At 43.6% G+C, this 14,818-nt stretch overlaps 1 pseudogene; it reads right to left on the bottom strand.

The window, feature by feature from the left end:
* Window positions 1-3,359: 3,359 nt before the first annotated feature.
* Window positions 3,360-5,863, bottom strand: LOC116220872 (annotated as a pseudogene).
* Between the last annotated feature and the right edge of the window lie 8,955 nt (window positions 5,864-14,818).

Below are 14,818 nucleotides of genomic sequence, written 5' to 3'. Positions count from 1 at the left end.
GATGGCATCTGTTCAGTGCAACAACTCGATTCGCTCTTTGACAGAAACTCCTTTTTAGTCGGCGTACTAATGAAGATACATTGACAACAAAACAATTAGGACTTCCTAGACCAAATGACCAATGAAGGTTTCGACAAAGGGAGGGAAATCCTACATCCAAGAATTGGAACGAAAGAAAATTGCGGTCGTGAAGTGGCTAACGCGGTCTGTATTTCAATATACCACTGTCACTTTTCATAGGTTGCACAGTGTGTTTCACAGTTCGCTTCTTGCACTAACACTGAATAATTTTTTATGTGATGACTTATTTTGCTTTTGTAAGCCAATACTTTCAAGATCAGTCAATAGATATTGTTGGTTTTAACTTATATGTTACCCCTTCTTTATGTTGTTACTGGACATATCATGTGTCCTGTTAAGCTATGTTACATCATACAACATTTGAGACACGTGGATAATGAAAAAATGGGATAATTTAATGTGGAGCCACATCATGTTTGCTTATGAAGGCTCCTGGATGCAACTTTCTTCCATAGCTTTCCACCTGTAACTTGCTACTCTAGCTATGTAGCAAGAGGGGACATATTACTGTTGTGTGCTGCCAATAGTGGACAAAAAGGTATTGCTGTATGAGTTAATCAGCTAACTTAATGTACCTACTGAATGGGTCGCCTTAATCATTATCAAAAAAATTGCCCCCCCTGAGAATTTTTTCAGGAGCCGCCACTGGTAGGGCACCTGGACCTTTCCGTTCTTGGACTTTAGCCACATGCAGCCTCGAGAGATGCAGTGGTCAGACAATCTGCCCATCTCAAAATCCATGGTAATATCAACCACTAGCATATGCTGGGTAGAACACAAGTGTTGGATAGGCGTTTGACGTAAACACAATATTCAAAGCCTGCCATGATTTATGCAACCTTTTATGTGTGTGGTGCTGTTTATTGTTCCCTTACAGAATACGCTGAAGTGAAAGCCATTTTATTGATGTCTCTTTTCTGTTGTCTTCATTTGCAAATGTTCCATTTGTATCGGAATATATTTTTAAAGTAATCCTCCCTATCCTGCTAACGATACTATCGCTGTGGTAGAGCAATGTTTAGATTACACACATTAGGCTACAACTAGCTACTTAACCGTGAAGATACAAAAATACAAGAATGACAGGATACAGTATCTTCGTATTCGTGGAGGCGTACATTTCAAAACCCTTCTCCAGTTTGCTACTGGGTGCCTTTGACGACGATTTGCACAGGCGATGGACGTCATTATTTGTACATTTTGGCAGCTCCGCCAGGCATCTGGTATAAAACAAAGTAGCGGAATCGCTGGAAGTAAGTGAGCCGTATTATTTGGCATTGTCGTGAACGTTCTACTCGCGTGCAAAATCTTAACCAATCAACATTCTAGAATTACATCCGTATGCGGATCGTTTTTGAGTCTACCCATCGTCTACTTACAGAGCCCATTGCAATCAGTTTTCAAGTCACGAAATGGCAACATTACGAAAATATCATTATCGGAAAATAAATATAGCTGTCTGTCAAAGGCAAAAGTGCTTTTATGGATACTGTACGTACCACTACAAAATATCTCAAATACCTCACTACAATTCTTCCAGTCATTTAGGCCACTCCTAATGAAGTGGTCATTTTTCTGTGAAAAGAGCTTGCAGCAGAAGCAATACAGAGTATTGTTTTTCCTTGAATATACCAGCCAGCTTCTCTTGATTTTCTCCCCATTTACTAATTTCCTGTAGAAGTGGTTGTGGTGGCAGCTTCTCCCATCATCTCTTTTTGGAAATGTAAAGTCTGGACTGGTCTGGTATGGTCCTCTGCAAACTAACTCTGTCCTTACCAGATCACAGAGGGCTGGCCAGTCAGCAGGATCTATAGGTTCTCCCTGGATAGCAGGAATTGTGGAGGGTGAGGTGTCTGCAGGCGGCAGTGTAGTTTCACTGGTGCCCTGAGTGCTTGAGGTGGTCCTGGAGGTCCCTTCACCTTCACCTGTATTCAAGCATATTGTATAGCCAGACAAGCGGTGTTTAATATAATAAATGAAATGATCATGAATGTGGTTGAACTTCTTTAAGAAAACAAGCTATTGTATTTAATACATGCTAACATGTTTCTATTGTACTTTAAAGTATGGATGTGGCTTGAATAAATACTATTAAATAGACTCACCTGATGCAGGCTGTGTGTTACTGGCCCCTTGAGTACTACTGGATGTCCCTTCTCCTGCAGCTGTATTTAAACACAGAGTTCATCCATGCTGTTCGTTACACAGTTGCATTTGGTCATTTCTATCATCCTACCACATAGTTGCATTGTACAAATACATTTTTTCTGACCATGTAACTTGTAGTAGATATATTACAATTACTGCCACAAGGCTAAATAATACTAGGCTACTGATTACAATTAGTAGTATTAATGTGATGTGATTATGAAAGTAATAATTGCTAATAATAATAACAATAACAAAAACAGCAACAGTAGTACTAGTTGTGTAGGCTACTTACAAAGTTCAGAGGGAGGCAAATCAGGCGTCCTTTCTACAGCGGCCTCTGCAAAAATTGCCTGAGTGCATCTGGCCAATTTAAAACAAAAATGTTATTAGTATATTCCTGGGGAGGAACTGTACAGAAGGGTGAACACCACCACTATCCCCAAAATGGTTACTGTGTGTGTATGCACCTGCTAGTTGTGAATTCACTAAACAGAACTTATGCAATTTATAATGAATGTAGACAGCAACTGTACTTTTCATAACTAGCATACGTTATCCAGATACTGGTCTTTTGACATTTACATCCATGTAGGTTATCAGTGAAGTTACGTTGCTAGTAATAACCTACGTAGCAAATTAGCAAATAACAGTCGCTAGCTAGCTATAGCTAGCCTAAGTGACAGCAATGAAACGTCCAATATTAGGTGATGCACAATACTACATGTATTTCGTTTGACACCTTAATGGCTGAGATGAGAAGACTTACCTCTATACTTGGCTTTCTTTTCCTCTTCTTCCTTTCTTCGTTTTCGTCCCTGTGCTCCAGATGGTTTTGACCGCTTCATTTTTGCGAATGTCACGTAGCTGACACGCTCACGGCTCACCCCACCCTGGTAGTGTGCAGGAGGCCTCACATAACTAACGTAACGTAACTTAACGCAACCCCCCCCCCCCCATCGACAATAACCATCAATTCAATCTAAAAATCAGGTTGAAGTAAACGTATGGCTGAAGGGGCGCCCTCGGATGATCATGATTAATAAACATGTTTTTATTTGCTTGTTATTCTAACTATGATTCATGGGAAGTAGGTCCAAGGGCGACACTAGAGGGCGCCCCCAACCCATTTGTCGCCCTAGGCAGTCGCCTAGTTCGCCTATAGCAATCGCCGGCCCTGCACGTGTCTCCTCCCGAGGATATTCTCTGGTGTTAGAACTGTGTAGGACACAGGGCCTGTTTGTGTGACAACTGTTGCTTGTATCCACTTCGGACCTTTACAGTAGTTCCGAGCAAGAACTCTCTCTCCAGCTCTGAAGCTTCTGTCTTTTGCCTTGCTCCGTCTCTCCACCTGTGCTCTTTGTTGTGTCTGTACGACCTGCTTAGTCTTCAGTGGTCTCAGAAGATCGAGCCGTGTGCGCAGCTGTCTTTTCATCATGGCTGACGCTGGGGCCACTTTGGTTGTAGCATGGGGGGTGTTTCTGTAGGTCAACAGGAAGGTGCTTAGGCGCTTGTTGAGCGATCCGTTTCCTTGTGATGATTTTAGAGCTTGCTTCAACGTCTGCACAAATCTTTCCGCTAGGCCGTTCGTGGCGGGATGATAGGGAGCTGACTTGATGTGCTGGATTCCGTTTGCTTCCATGAATGACTGGAACTCTTCAGACACCAGTTGCGGGCCGTTATCGCTAACGAGTTGCATGGGCAATCCAAAGCGACTGAAGATGGACCGTAGCTCTTCGATGGTTCTCTCTGATGAAGTGCTTATTCATTATGGCGACCTCTGGCCATTTGCTGTGTGCATCAACTACGACTAAGAACATACGATCCTCCAGTGGACCTGCAAAGTCTATGTGGACTCTCTGCCAAGGCTCCTCTGGGAAGTCCCATGGGTGTAGTGGCGCTAGCTGAGGCATGTTTCTCATCTTTTGACATGCAGAACATGACTTGGCCTTGTCTTCGATAGCTGCATCTAAGCCTGGCCACCAAAAGTAGCTGCGCGCAATCTCTTTCATTCGCACCATGCCACAGTGCCCTGAATGGAGTTCCTCAAGCACCTGCTTTCTCAGTGGCGGCGGAATGATGACTCGAAAACCCCATAACAAGCATCCAGCCTGAACTGTGAGCTCGTTCCTCCTCACCAGGTAAGGCTTTAGGCTGTCTGACAGCTCTCTTTCTCTCCCATGAGTGACAATGTCCATGACCTCAGACATCACTGGGTCAGTGCGGGTGAACTTCTTCACATGGGCTGAGGTAACTGGGGCGTTGCTCACTTCCTTGAAGTAGAAGATTTTAGCCTCAGAGTGCTTTGTGTGTGTGACAGGTAAGGGAAGCCTTGAGAGGCCGTCTGCATTACAGTGCTGCTCAGCTCTTCTGTACTTGATGTCATACTGGTGAGCAGACAACAGTAATGCCCATCGCTGCATGCGGTTGGCTGCGAGCGATGGAATTCCAGTGTGGGGTCCAAAGATGGAGGTGAGTGGTCTATGGTCTGTTAGCAGCGTGAATCGTTTTCCGAACAGAAACTGATGGAATTTCTTTACTCCGAAGATTATAGAGAGTGCTTCACGCTCTATCTGTGCATAATTGCTCTCTGCTTTGCTCAAAGTCCGTGATGCGAAAGCAATTGCCCTTTCTTCACCTGATGGCATTATGTGTGAAATCACAGCACCAACACCATAAGGCGATGCGTCACACGCTAACTGTAATGGCAAGTCGGGGTTGAAGTGGGTGAGGGCTTCTGAATGGACTAAGGCTCTTTTAGCTGCCTTAAAAGCTTCCTCACATCTGTCTGACCACTTCCACTGTGTGGCTTTGTTCAAAAGTTCATGCAGTGGTTTTAGCATGTTTGATTCGGCACAAACTTTGCGTAGTACGTCAGTAGTCCCAAGAATGATCGCAGCTGAATCACATTTTGTGGGGATGGAGCTTCCTCAACAGCTTTTACCTTAGATGGTGCCTTGTGCAGCCCAGCACCGTCGATAATGTGGCCCAGATACTCAACTGAAGACTGGAAAAACTCACATTTGTCTGTCCGGACCCGCAGTCCGTACTCCTCCAGTCTCTGTAGTGCAGCGTCAAGGTTTCTCAGGTGCTCCTGTTCGTCTTTACCTGTGATGAGAAGGTCATCGAGGTAACACTGGACACCGGTGAGCCCACTCAGTATCTGGTCCATAGCTCTCTGGAACAAGGCCGGGGCTGAGGTGATCCCAAAAGGAAGCCTCCGGTACCTGAACAGTCCTTTGTGAGTCACTATGGTCAACAGTTCTTGTGACTCTTCGTCAACATGCATCTGAAGATAAGCCTGACATAAGTCTATCTTACTGAATTTTTGTCCTCCAGCTAAACCAGCAGACAGATCGTCAATGAGGGGTAATGGATATTGTTCAGCTGTCAAGACGGGGTTCACAGTGACTTTGAAGTCGCCACAAAGTCTGATGGATCCGTCTTTCTTCATGACTGGAACAACTGGTGTAGCCCATTCACTAACACTTACTGGGTCCAGTACTTCACTCTTGACTAGTTTGTCCAGTTCAGCTTCAACTTTTGGCTTTATGGCGTATGGGACAGGCCTGGCTTTGAAGCATTTGGGCTTGCTGTTTGGTTTCACTGTCAATTTAACTGTAATGTCCTTCATACTACCAGTACTACTAGCATGGGGCGCTGTTGGCTCTGGGGGGCAGGTCCTCCCCAGAGTGCACAGTGCTCAAGTGGGCTATCTCCCGGCCTTTCTGTGTGGAGTTTGCATGTTCTCCCCGTGTTCACAAGGGGTTTCCTCCGCTAATAACCCCAACAGAAAAACATGCAAAAAGAACAGAACAATCCTGTCCGTCCCTGACCGAGACGGACGGTTCACTTGGTCCCCGGGCACTGAGAAGAGAGAGGATCCTGGAGGAGGGACGATCCGGGATGGGTTAAAGGCAGAGCAAAAATTCACGGCGACCTCAGGCCTGCGTGTGCGTGTGTGTGTAGAGTGTGTCCTGGTCGTCTCCATATATATATAACACGTGTGAGTTGTGCGTGCAATAAAAAACTGACTGCAGTCAGCCTTGTTTGTTGTTAAGTTCTCCCTTGAACACTTCAGCATGTTTCCTCAATATTCCTGGTAGGTTTATGTCCTCAACTTCCTGCCAGTTTAATTTGATCTTTTCCAGCCACGTGCGTCCTAGCAAAGCTGGCTGACTGCTCTTCACAATGTAGAGTGGTAGCTTTACCTCCTGTTTGTTGAGCTTCACTGTTACCGTCACGATTCCTCTCACTGGTACAGTCTCACCAGTGTACGTTTTCAGCGTGATCTTCGTTGGCTGCGGTGTGAGGTGATTTAGTTTCTCCTTGTATACAACCTCAGACACCAAGGATACAGCTGCTCCTGTGTCCACTTGCATCCGTACTGCTTTTCCGTCCAGTAGCGGTGTAACCCAGTATCCATTCCCATCATCTGAAAAAGACAAAAAATGCACAGACTCTTCCCCTTCAGATGGGGTGTCACTTTGGTCTTCCTCTGTGTATGCCAGTTTGTGCACTTTCTTTTTGTACTGCCTGAAGTCACTTTTCCTTTGTTCAGTATTTTTGGTTGAATGTCCCTTTTTGCTTTTACATACACGCTCAATGTGACCCTTTTTGCCACAACTTCTGCAGTCTAAGTCTTTGCACCACTCCTCTGCTTGGTGCCCTGGTTTCCCACAGCGATAGCATGGCTTGACACCTACAGTTTTGTATCTGAAATCTGTAGACACCTTACCCTGTAAGCAAAATGACGTCCCCTCAACGTCCTCTAATGGTCTTTCCGAACGTTGCAAAAACGTAAATGTGTATGGTTCCCTTGACAAACCTAGGACGTTTTGCACGACGTTCCAAGAACGTCCCGAGGATGTTGCGGTGACAATTGGGAAACGTTTTCTATAGGTCCTGGGGACGTTCTGCAGGACGTCCCAAGAACGTCCCGAGGATGTTGCGGTGACAATTGGGAAACGTTTTCTATAGATCCTGGGGACGTTCTGCAGGACGTCCCAAGAACGTCCCGAGGTCATTGCGGTGACGTCTGGGAAAAGTTTTCTAGAGGTCCTGGGGACGTTCTGCATGACGTTCCAAGAACGTCCCGAGGTCATTGCGGTGACGTCTGGGAAATGTGTTTTAGATGTCCTGGGGACGTTATTCAACGACATTCAAAGAACGTCCCGAGGTCATTGCAGTGACGTCTGGGAAATGTTTTTTAGACGTCCTGGGGACGTTATTCAACGACGTTTAAAGAACGTCCCGAGGTCATTGCAGTGACGTCTGGGAAATGTTTTTTAGACATCCTGGGGACGTTATTCAAGGACGTTCAAACGACGCACCGCGAATGTAGCAGGGACGTTGGGGTAACTACCGTTTTAGGAAAGCTAGTTGTGCTTATTGACGACCTTTAGTCGCCTTATATGGCACTTATTATTAATGTTATTATTATTTTTATTTGTTTCTGTCGCTGTGACTTGTACTAGACTTATACTATTTTATTTTCTCCAAGCTAAAAGAAAGACATATTCAGGATAAAACATAATTTATTCAACAATTCATAATACAATAAAATCTTCAAGTTTGGAATTCGTCTTCCACTTCCGCTTCCAATTCGTCCTCCTCCTCGTCCACGGGCGGACATGTGGGCATCTGCATAAAGAAGAGGACAACACCTTAAATCAGAATCCACTTAAAAGGTAAGAATTATAGACTACATTATAGAGAGAAGACTGTGTAGTGTATTAACTAGTGTATCAAAAGCAAATACTTAAGCATATGCCAGCAACTAGCACCTTGACTAGTGCTTAACTTGCACTTACAGCAGTTACATTCCCGCACTTCCTTTTCTTTTCTATGTCGTTTTTCTATTTCTTATGTAAAGTGGTATTTATTGTTATACCAGGTTTTTATTGCTCTTAGCTTGACTGTTCTCTCCCTTGTACATCGCTTTGGACAAAAGCGTCTGCTAAATTACTAAATGTAAATGTAACTAGCGAGCAAACTTCAGTTAGCTAGAAAAGCTAATGTGGACATTTCAATAGTCCAACAAGTAATTTCCATTAGGCCTACGTTGCACTCATTTATTTCATGTTTTTTTAATGTAATTATCTATTTTTGAATGTGTTGAGAAGCGCACCTGGCCACGGTGAGGAGCGTGTTTTAAAGTGGCTGCTATGCAGTCCTCCACGCACCTGCCTTTAATTTGAGGGTAGGCCTTATGACATGCTCCTGCAAGATTGGCAACAGTGGAAAAGGATTAATTAGGCTGAGTGAAAACACTGATGGGTTTATGTAAATATGACCTACTCCATACTTACTTATTAATGCCTGATCTGCAGATCCTGAAACGCCAGTTTCCCCTTTCTGCCCTTATAACTAAATAGACCCCACAGTCCATTGCTGCCGACTCATTCGCCTCACTCCATCTCCGATGCTCATCCCAGCCTGCAGACTCAAGTACTGAATCTGTAAAAATCAAAAGATCTGTCATGAGAATGCCATATCAGGAAAGAAGTCAGGTGAGAAAATGTGGAATGAATCGTTCTCACAATCTTTTTTTTGTATGGGGCATCTGCCTGGAGTCTGTGGCATAGCTCGACCATCTCCTCCAGGGTCTCCAGTGGCCGCTCCAAAAGGTCTTGTACCTTTTTGGCCACTGGCCTGTAGCCCTGGCCCTCCAGGAGGTCCACCACTTTGGTGAGGATGCTGTTGAAGCCCTCTTGCATCACTTCCAGCTTCAACAGCATCCTCCTCTCAAAGCCCTCGTGCAGCTTTTCAAGCTTAAACACCATCCTCTGCTCAAATGCATCGAACATATTACTGACCTCTGTGTGAAATAATTAAAATGTGGTGTAAAAATGTATGTTAAAACAATCAATCTCTTATTGAAACAGTGAGAGTGGGGCTATCGGCACGAGGCCAGACAATATCCTTGTTATTTGAAATTGGCTATGCCCTCATGCACTTCTGTTGTGATGCATTTACAAAATACAATATGTTGTTGTAGGTCTACTATTACTGTATATGTAGTTATTATTACAAATTTTCAGATTTTTTTTCCGTCCCCTCACTTGGCATTCTTTTTCATGACCTTGCCCCCATATCAGACTAATTAAATAGTCCTGCTGCACATTTACGTTCTCGTTGTAGCGTTGTGCTTACACCAGCAATGGGTTCTGATTCTACAGCTGTAAAGACAAAAAAAATATTACATGACCAACCTGAATTTAAAATAACTTCCCACAAATGAGAATTTATTTCAAAACATTGATGTAATGCGATTATTACTTTGAGGTTCCTGGATGTCCAGGGGCTGCCGGGGACTTTCAGTAACTGTAAAAACATAGGCAGAAAGGAGGGAGCTGGGTGGAGCTAAATATGTTTAAGTCATATGTAGAAATATTCTCCAGTGTTATACTCACATTGGGGAGCCCTGGGTAGGCCCGAAGGCCTTGACCTCTTCATAGGCGGATGTGCCGCTCTTTCATCTGTGTCATCAGTTTAAATGCAGTTTACAATATTTTACCTTTTTTTCGTACTTATTATGTAGGTAGCTTTCATTCTAGTTGTTTAGTTACCTTCAGATGTGTCATCTTGCAAATCGACTGCAGGGCAAGAAAAGAAAAAATTGACGTGTGTATTTGTAAGACCGCTAAAACATTTTGAACCACTATATGGCAAGAGTTGAGCTAATATATATTAGTATGGCTAATTATTGATAGTTGAAGAGGCCACATTTGTATATATGAATTACTTACATTCAGGTGTTTGTCTGACCTCAGTCTTTCCTCTTGTCCACAGGAGTAGCAGCTTCTCCATTACACCTAGGCAGCATTGGTGCATATAGTCAGCTGGGAAAGAATGGACCATATCAATTGGCAGGCTGCAAAAGGGAGATATGCTCTCATGGTGGTGTTCGGGCTGCCAACACTCCCTGAAGGACTGGTTGGTCTTCAAGGTGACACTGTCCATCTCTGGGTAGAGCATTCTTCCATCCCAGGCCCCCTTCTGGTTAAATTTGTTGCAACCGTAGTACCCTGAAAATAGCTTCACACCATGGCCTTAGCAGGGTTACACAACGGACTTCTACTGATAGGGATCTGCCCATCCATTCCAGACAATCCTGCATTAGTGTACATAGTTGTGTTGCTATTCCACTTATGAAGGTGATGTCCTTAGGTTTTGATGAGGCAGGGGACTTGGGACACATTTTCTGTTTTTCAGGGGGAATCACTCTACCCTCACTTTCATCCCGGCCACCCCTGCCTCTGCCACCCTTCACTCCATCCCCACCTCCACCTACTTCACTGATAGATGCGTGAATCACACGGAGTCAGTAGATATGGCTGTAGGTTTGTCTGAACCCTACACAAAACACTCCCATCCCCACCTCATTTTTACTTTTATGATTTCTTCTAGGCGGTTGGCAACCTGCACAAGGTTTTTTTCCCCAGATCTTACCATTGTTTTAATTTTATACAGCTTTGTGTTACTATACCTGAAAATGAAAATGTACCCTCATGGTTTAATAAAGTGTATAAAGGAATATTGTATTGTATTGCATTTAATTAAGACCACCACCTTCACACACACACTCTGTTACTGAACTCACAAGGTAGTAGGTTGTATGTATAATGTGCATTTCCTAGTCTGTTAAAAGATGTGTATAAGTTCTTATAGCTGCATTAAGGGTCAGTGTTTTTTTTGTTTGTTTACAAAACCAGCCAGAAATGTTTGCCCCATTGGAACACAACGCACATAATAGCTTGCTAAAAATGTCTATTTTCCTTTGATGTTATTCTTGTTGGTGATTGACCCCAGTTGCATTTTTGTATTTTATGTGAATGTCAACCATTATGGGTTAACACAAGTCAATCCTTAGAATAATCAATCCACTGAAATGGTTACATAAAAACTTGAGGGAGAGAAAATTGTTATGATTCTGCAGGTGCTATGGGGGAGCTATCAAATGAGGGTGATAGCCTATGTGTCACATGGTTCTCTACTACAACACCTCCCCACCAAATCGTCTATGATCTGTTTACATGTTTGCTCTCTGAAGCGTCAAAAGCGCTAAACCAACCGATTGCATTATTGTTATCATTATCTAGGCTACTTCCGATGGATGTGCACATCTGTGACGGTCACTGACAAAATGCATACAGCATGTTATAGTCCGCAATCCCAAATACTTAACTTTCTTTAAAACACTTGTGGAAGTAAGGGTTCAAGTTGGGCGCCAGGTGACCACTACCATGTAAGACAGTGAAATGAATCTTGGAATAATAGATAGAATTAACTAAAACAGTCAGAGTCAGAAATGCGTTAAAAAAGGTATATATTATTTCAGTTCACAATCATCAATAATCACATAGAGCCTTATGTATACATACAGTAGCACAGAGACAGTTTAAGGTGGCTCTAAATCTTAGGGAAAAAAGGGCCTTTTTGTTGCTAATCAACCGAAACGAGTCTTCGGCTACACAGGGGAATCAATGCATGCAACAAATCAGACAGCATTCATCAATGTTACACAGCTAACAATACCTTAGTTACACTGTACTCCAACCAAGCAAACTGTTCCAACCAGCTTTTACAAAAAGTCCTTTGCTGGACTCCAAACATGCGAGGTGGATATTTCTGGAGTCTTTTCGGGCCATCCTGAGCGTTCATGCTAATGTCACTGATGCTGCTAGCACCATGGTTAGCACCCTCAGTAGTGGTGCAGGGTTGACCTCCTTTACCACAACGTTCCTCTCCTTAAAAATCCACACCAGATACCCCTGGCATTTATTTTTCTTCTGCGTCACTGTCGTTTCTTAATCGTTCTTCCAAACGTGGAAATTGAGGTAGCAAAAACCGATGCATTGTTGATGTTAACTCGAAACTACCAAGCACTAGCTCGCTTTCTCCTTCAACTGTGAGGTAACGCCAGCGTTCACGCGTGCGGCGTGAACATTGGGTCAAAGGTTATGACAGCATGATTGCTCTGTGTCCAAAACAATCTGTTAATTTCAATCTGTTATCATTTTCTTTTGTGAGTTAAATATTATTATCACACAATAAATAACGCAGGATGAAATTAAATAACAATAATAAATAAACCATTATTTTATTGGGGGTAGTATGGCTAATCCAGGGGAGCTAGAGCACCCCCTAGCGCCGCCCCTGTTCATGAGCATGTTTCACAGACGCGCTTGAAAAGTATAGAAGTTACGCTATTTGTTAAAAGAGGTGAAAGACCGAATGCGAACGTCAGTGGGAGGTTTTTGAAGGACCGAATCTGAACGTCCCGCAGAGGACCACAGGTAAAGGTTACGGGGACGTTTTTAAAGGACGTCCTGGGGACGTCTGCTGAGATACCAAATCAGAACGTTCCCTAAAAACCAGATTTAAGGCTCATGCGAACGTCAGGCAGGTAAAGGTTACGGGGACGTTTTTAAAGGACGTCCTGGGGACGTCTGCTGAGAGACCAAGTCAGAACGTTCCCTAAAAGTCCGATTTAAGGCTCATGCGGACGTCACGCAGAGGACCACAGGTAAAGGTTACAGGGACGTTTTTGAAGGACGTCCTGGGGACGTGTGCTGAGAGACCAAATCAGAACGTTCCCTAAAAGTCAGATTTAAGGCTCATGCGAACGTCACGCAGAGGACCACAGATAAAGGTTACGGGGACGTTTTTGAAGGACGTCCTGGGGACGTGTGCTGAGAGACCAAATCAGAACGTTCCCTAAAAGTCAGATTTAAGGCTCATGCGAACGTCACGCAGAGGACCACAGGTAAAGGTTACTGGGACGTTTTTGAAGGACGTCCTGGGGACGTGTGCTGAGAGACCAAATCAGAACGATCCCTAAAAGTCAGATTTAAGGCTCATGCGAACGTCACGCAGAGGACCACAGATAAAGGTTACGGGGACGTTTTTGAAGGACGTCCTGGGGACGTGTGCTGAGAGACCAAATTACAACGTTCCATAAAAGTCCGATTTAAGGCTCATGCGAACGTCAGAGAAGGACCAAACGTAGACTTGCTACGAACGTCAAAAACGTTCTGGTAACGTCCTCTAGCGAACGTTGTGGCGGGGACCAATTGGGGACGATTGGGGACGTAGCGAATGTCCTGTTAACGTCCTGGGGACGTCCCCTGTTTGCGGGGTATGCACTTGGGTTGATGTACTTAGCTGCTGTGCATCTTTTTTTGCCATTTCCATTGAAGTACTCACTTCCATTGCTTTCTGCAATACTAAGTTACTCTCTGCCAAAAGGCGTTTCTGAATTGCCCCACTGCGCATGCCACACACTAACCTATCACGTATAGTGTCATTTAGAGAACGTCCAAATTCACAGTGTTCTGATAACTGTTTCAGCACAGCCACAAACTGTGAGATTGACTCCCCCTCCTCTTGATTTCTCTTGTGGAATCTGAATCTCTCAGCAATGATCAGTGGTTTGGGAGAATAATGTGCTTTCAAAGTAGCCACTATTTCATCATAACATCTGTCACCAGGCTTTTCAGGTGTTACTAAGCTGCGCAGTAGATTGAACGTTTTTCCTCCCATGACAGTCAAAAAGGTTGGCACAATCACATCTGCTTTGATGCCATTAGCTAACACAAAGTACTCAAAACGTTCTGTGTAAGAACTCCATTGTTCCACAGATTCATCAAATGGTCCTATATTTCCAATCAGTGCAGTCATTGTCTCACTTTTACTCACTGCCCTTTTTCTCTCAACACTCGCGAAGATTTCTTTATCTCCCGCGGCGAACTTTCCCTCAGTTGCTGACGTGCCGTTGGAAGCTAGCTAGCTTCACTCAGCTACCTCCTTGTTTTCTTTGCGTCTTTTTTTCACACGAAAAAAAAAAAAGTATTAAACTCGGACTTTTCACCGAAAATAATAACACAAACGTGAGAACGTTTCTTCCTCGTCGCCAGTTTTGTTATATAGCACACTCTATACTTATATAACTAGTAATGATAGGACATGAGACTGTGATTGAAATAGCGGGCATTCTTTTACTGTATATTTCATCGGACAACTATAACCAGCATTCTATGCGGGTTACCAGTGGGGCATTACGGATGCCCCGAGGGAACAAACACAATTGAATAACAATACACAACAATGGGTGTAGTTTTTTCCTATTTATAGAGCATGACAAATGAGGCAAATCACTAATGACACTGGAAACATGAACTTCAGCGTCAGATTTATCTTAAAGCAACTTTATTGGCTTCAGCTTAAAGGCTTTACAATTGAATAATTTTATGCCATAACGGTTTTGGTTTATGTAGTTGTAGTATTAGACTACAAAACATTCCAGTAACAAACTCACACAATTAAACTGTTTTTTCAAACATCCTGCATTCATTTATGCAATTGAGCTGGAAAAGCCACCTCTTATGGGTTAAGGCCTGGATCGATGTGTTCATGTTGCCAGCTATGGCCACATTCATACTGGAAAAAAAAGACAGCAAAAAAACAGCAGCTCATCTCTTGACAGTTTCTTGAAATACAGTAGAACTTCACATACTAATACTGTGAATATGTATGTTTAATGCTATTACGCAGTAAAGCTGTGGGGTGAGCAATGATGCTACTG

The sequence above is a fragment of the Clupea harengus genome, chromosome 6 (genome assembly GCF_900700415.2).
Source record: "Clupea harengus chromosome 6, Ch_v2.0.2, whole genome shotgun sequence".
Classification (NCBI taxonomy): Eukaryota; Metazoa; Chordata; class Actinopteri; order Clupeiformes; family Clupeidae; genus Clupea; species Clupea harengus.
This window is presented reverse-complemented; position numbering and strand designations above follow the sequence as displayed.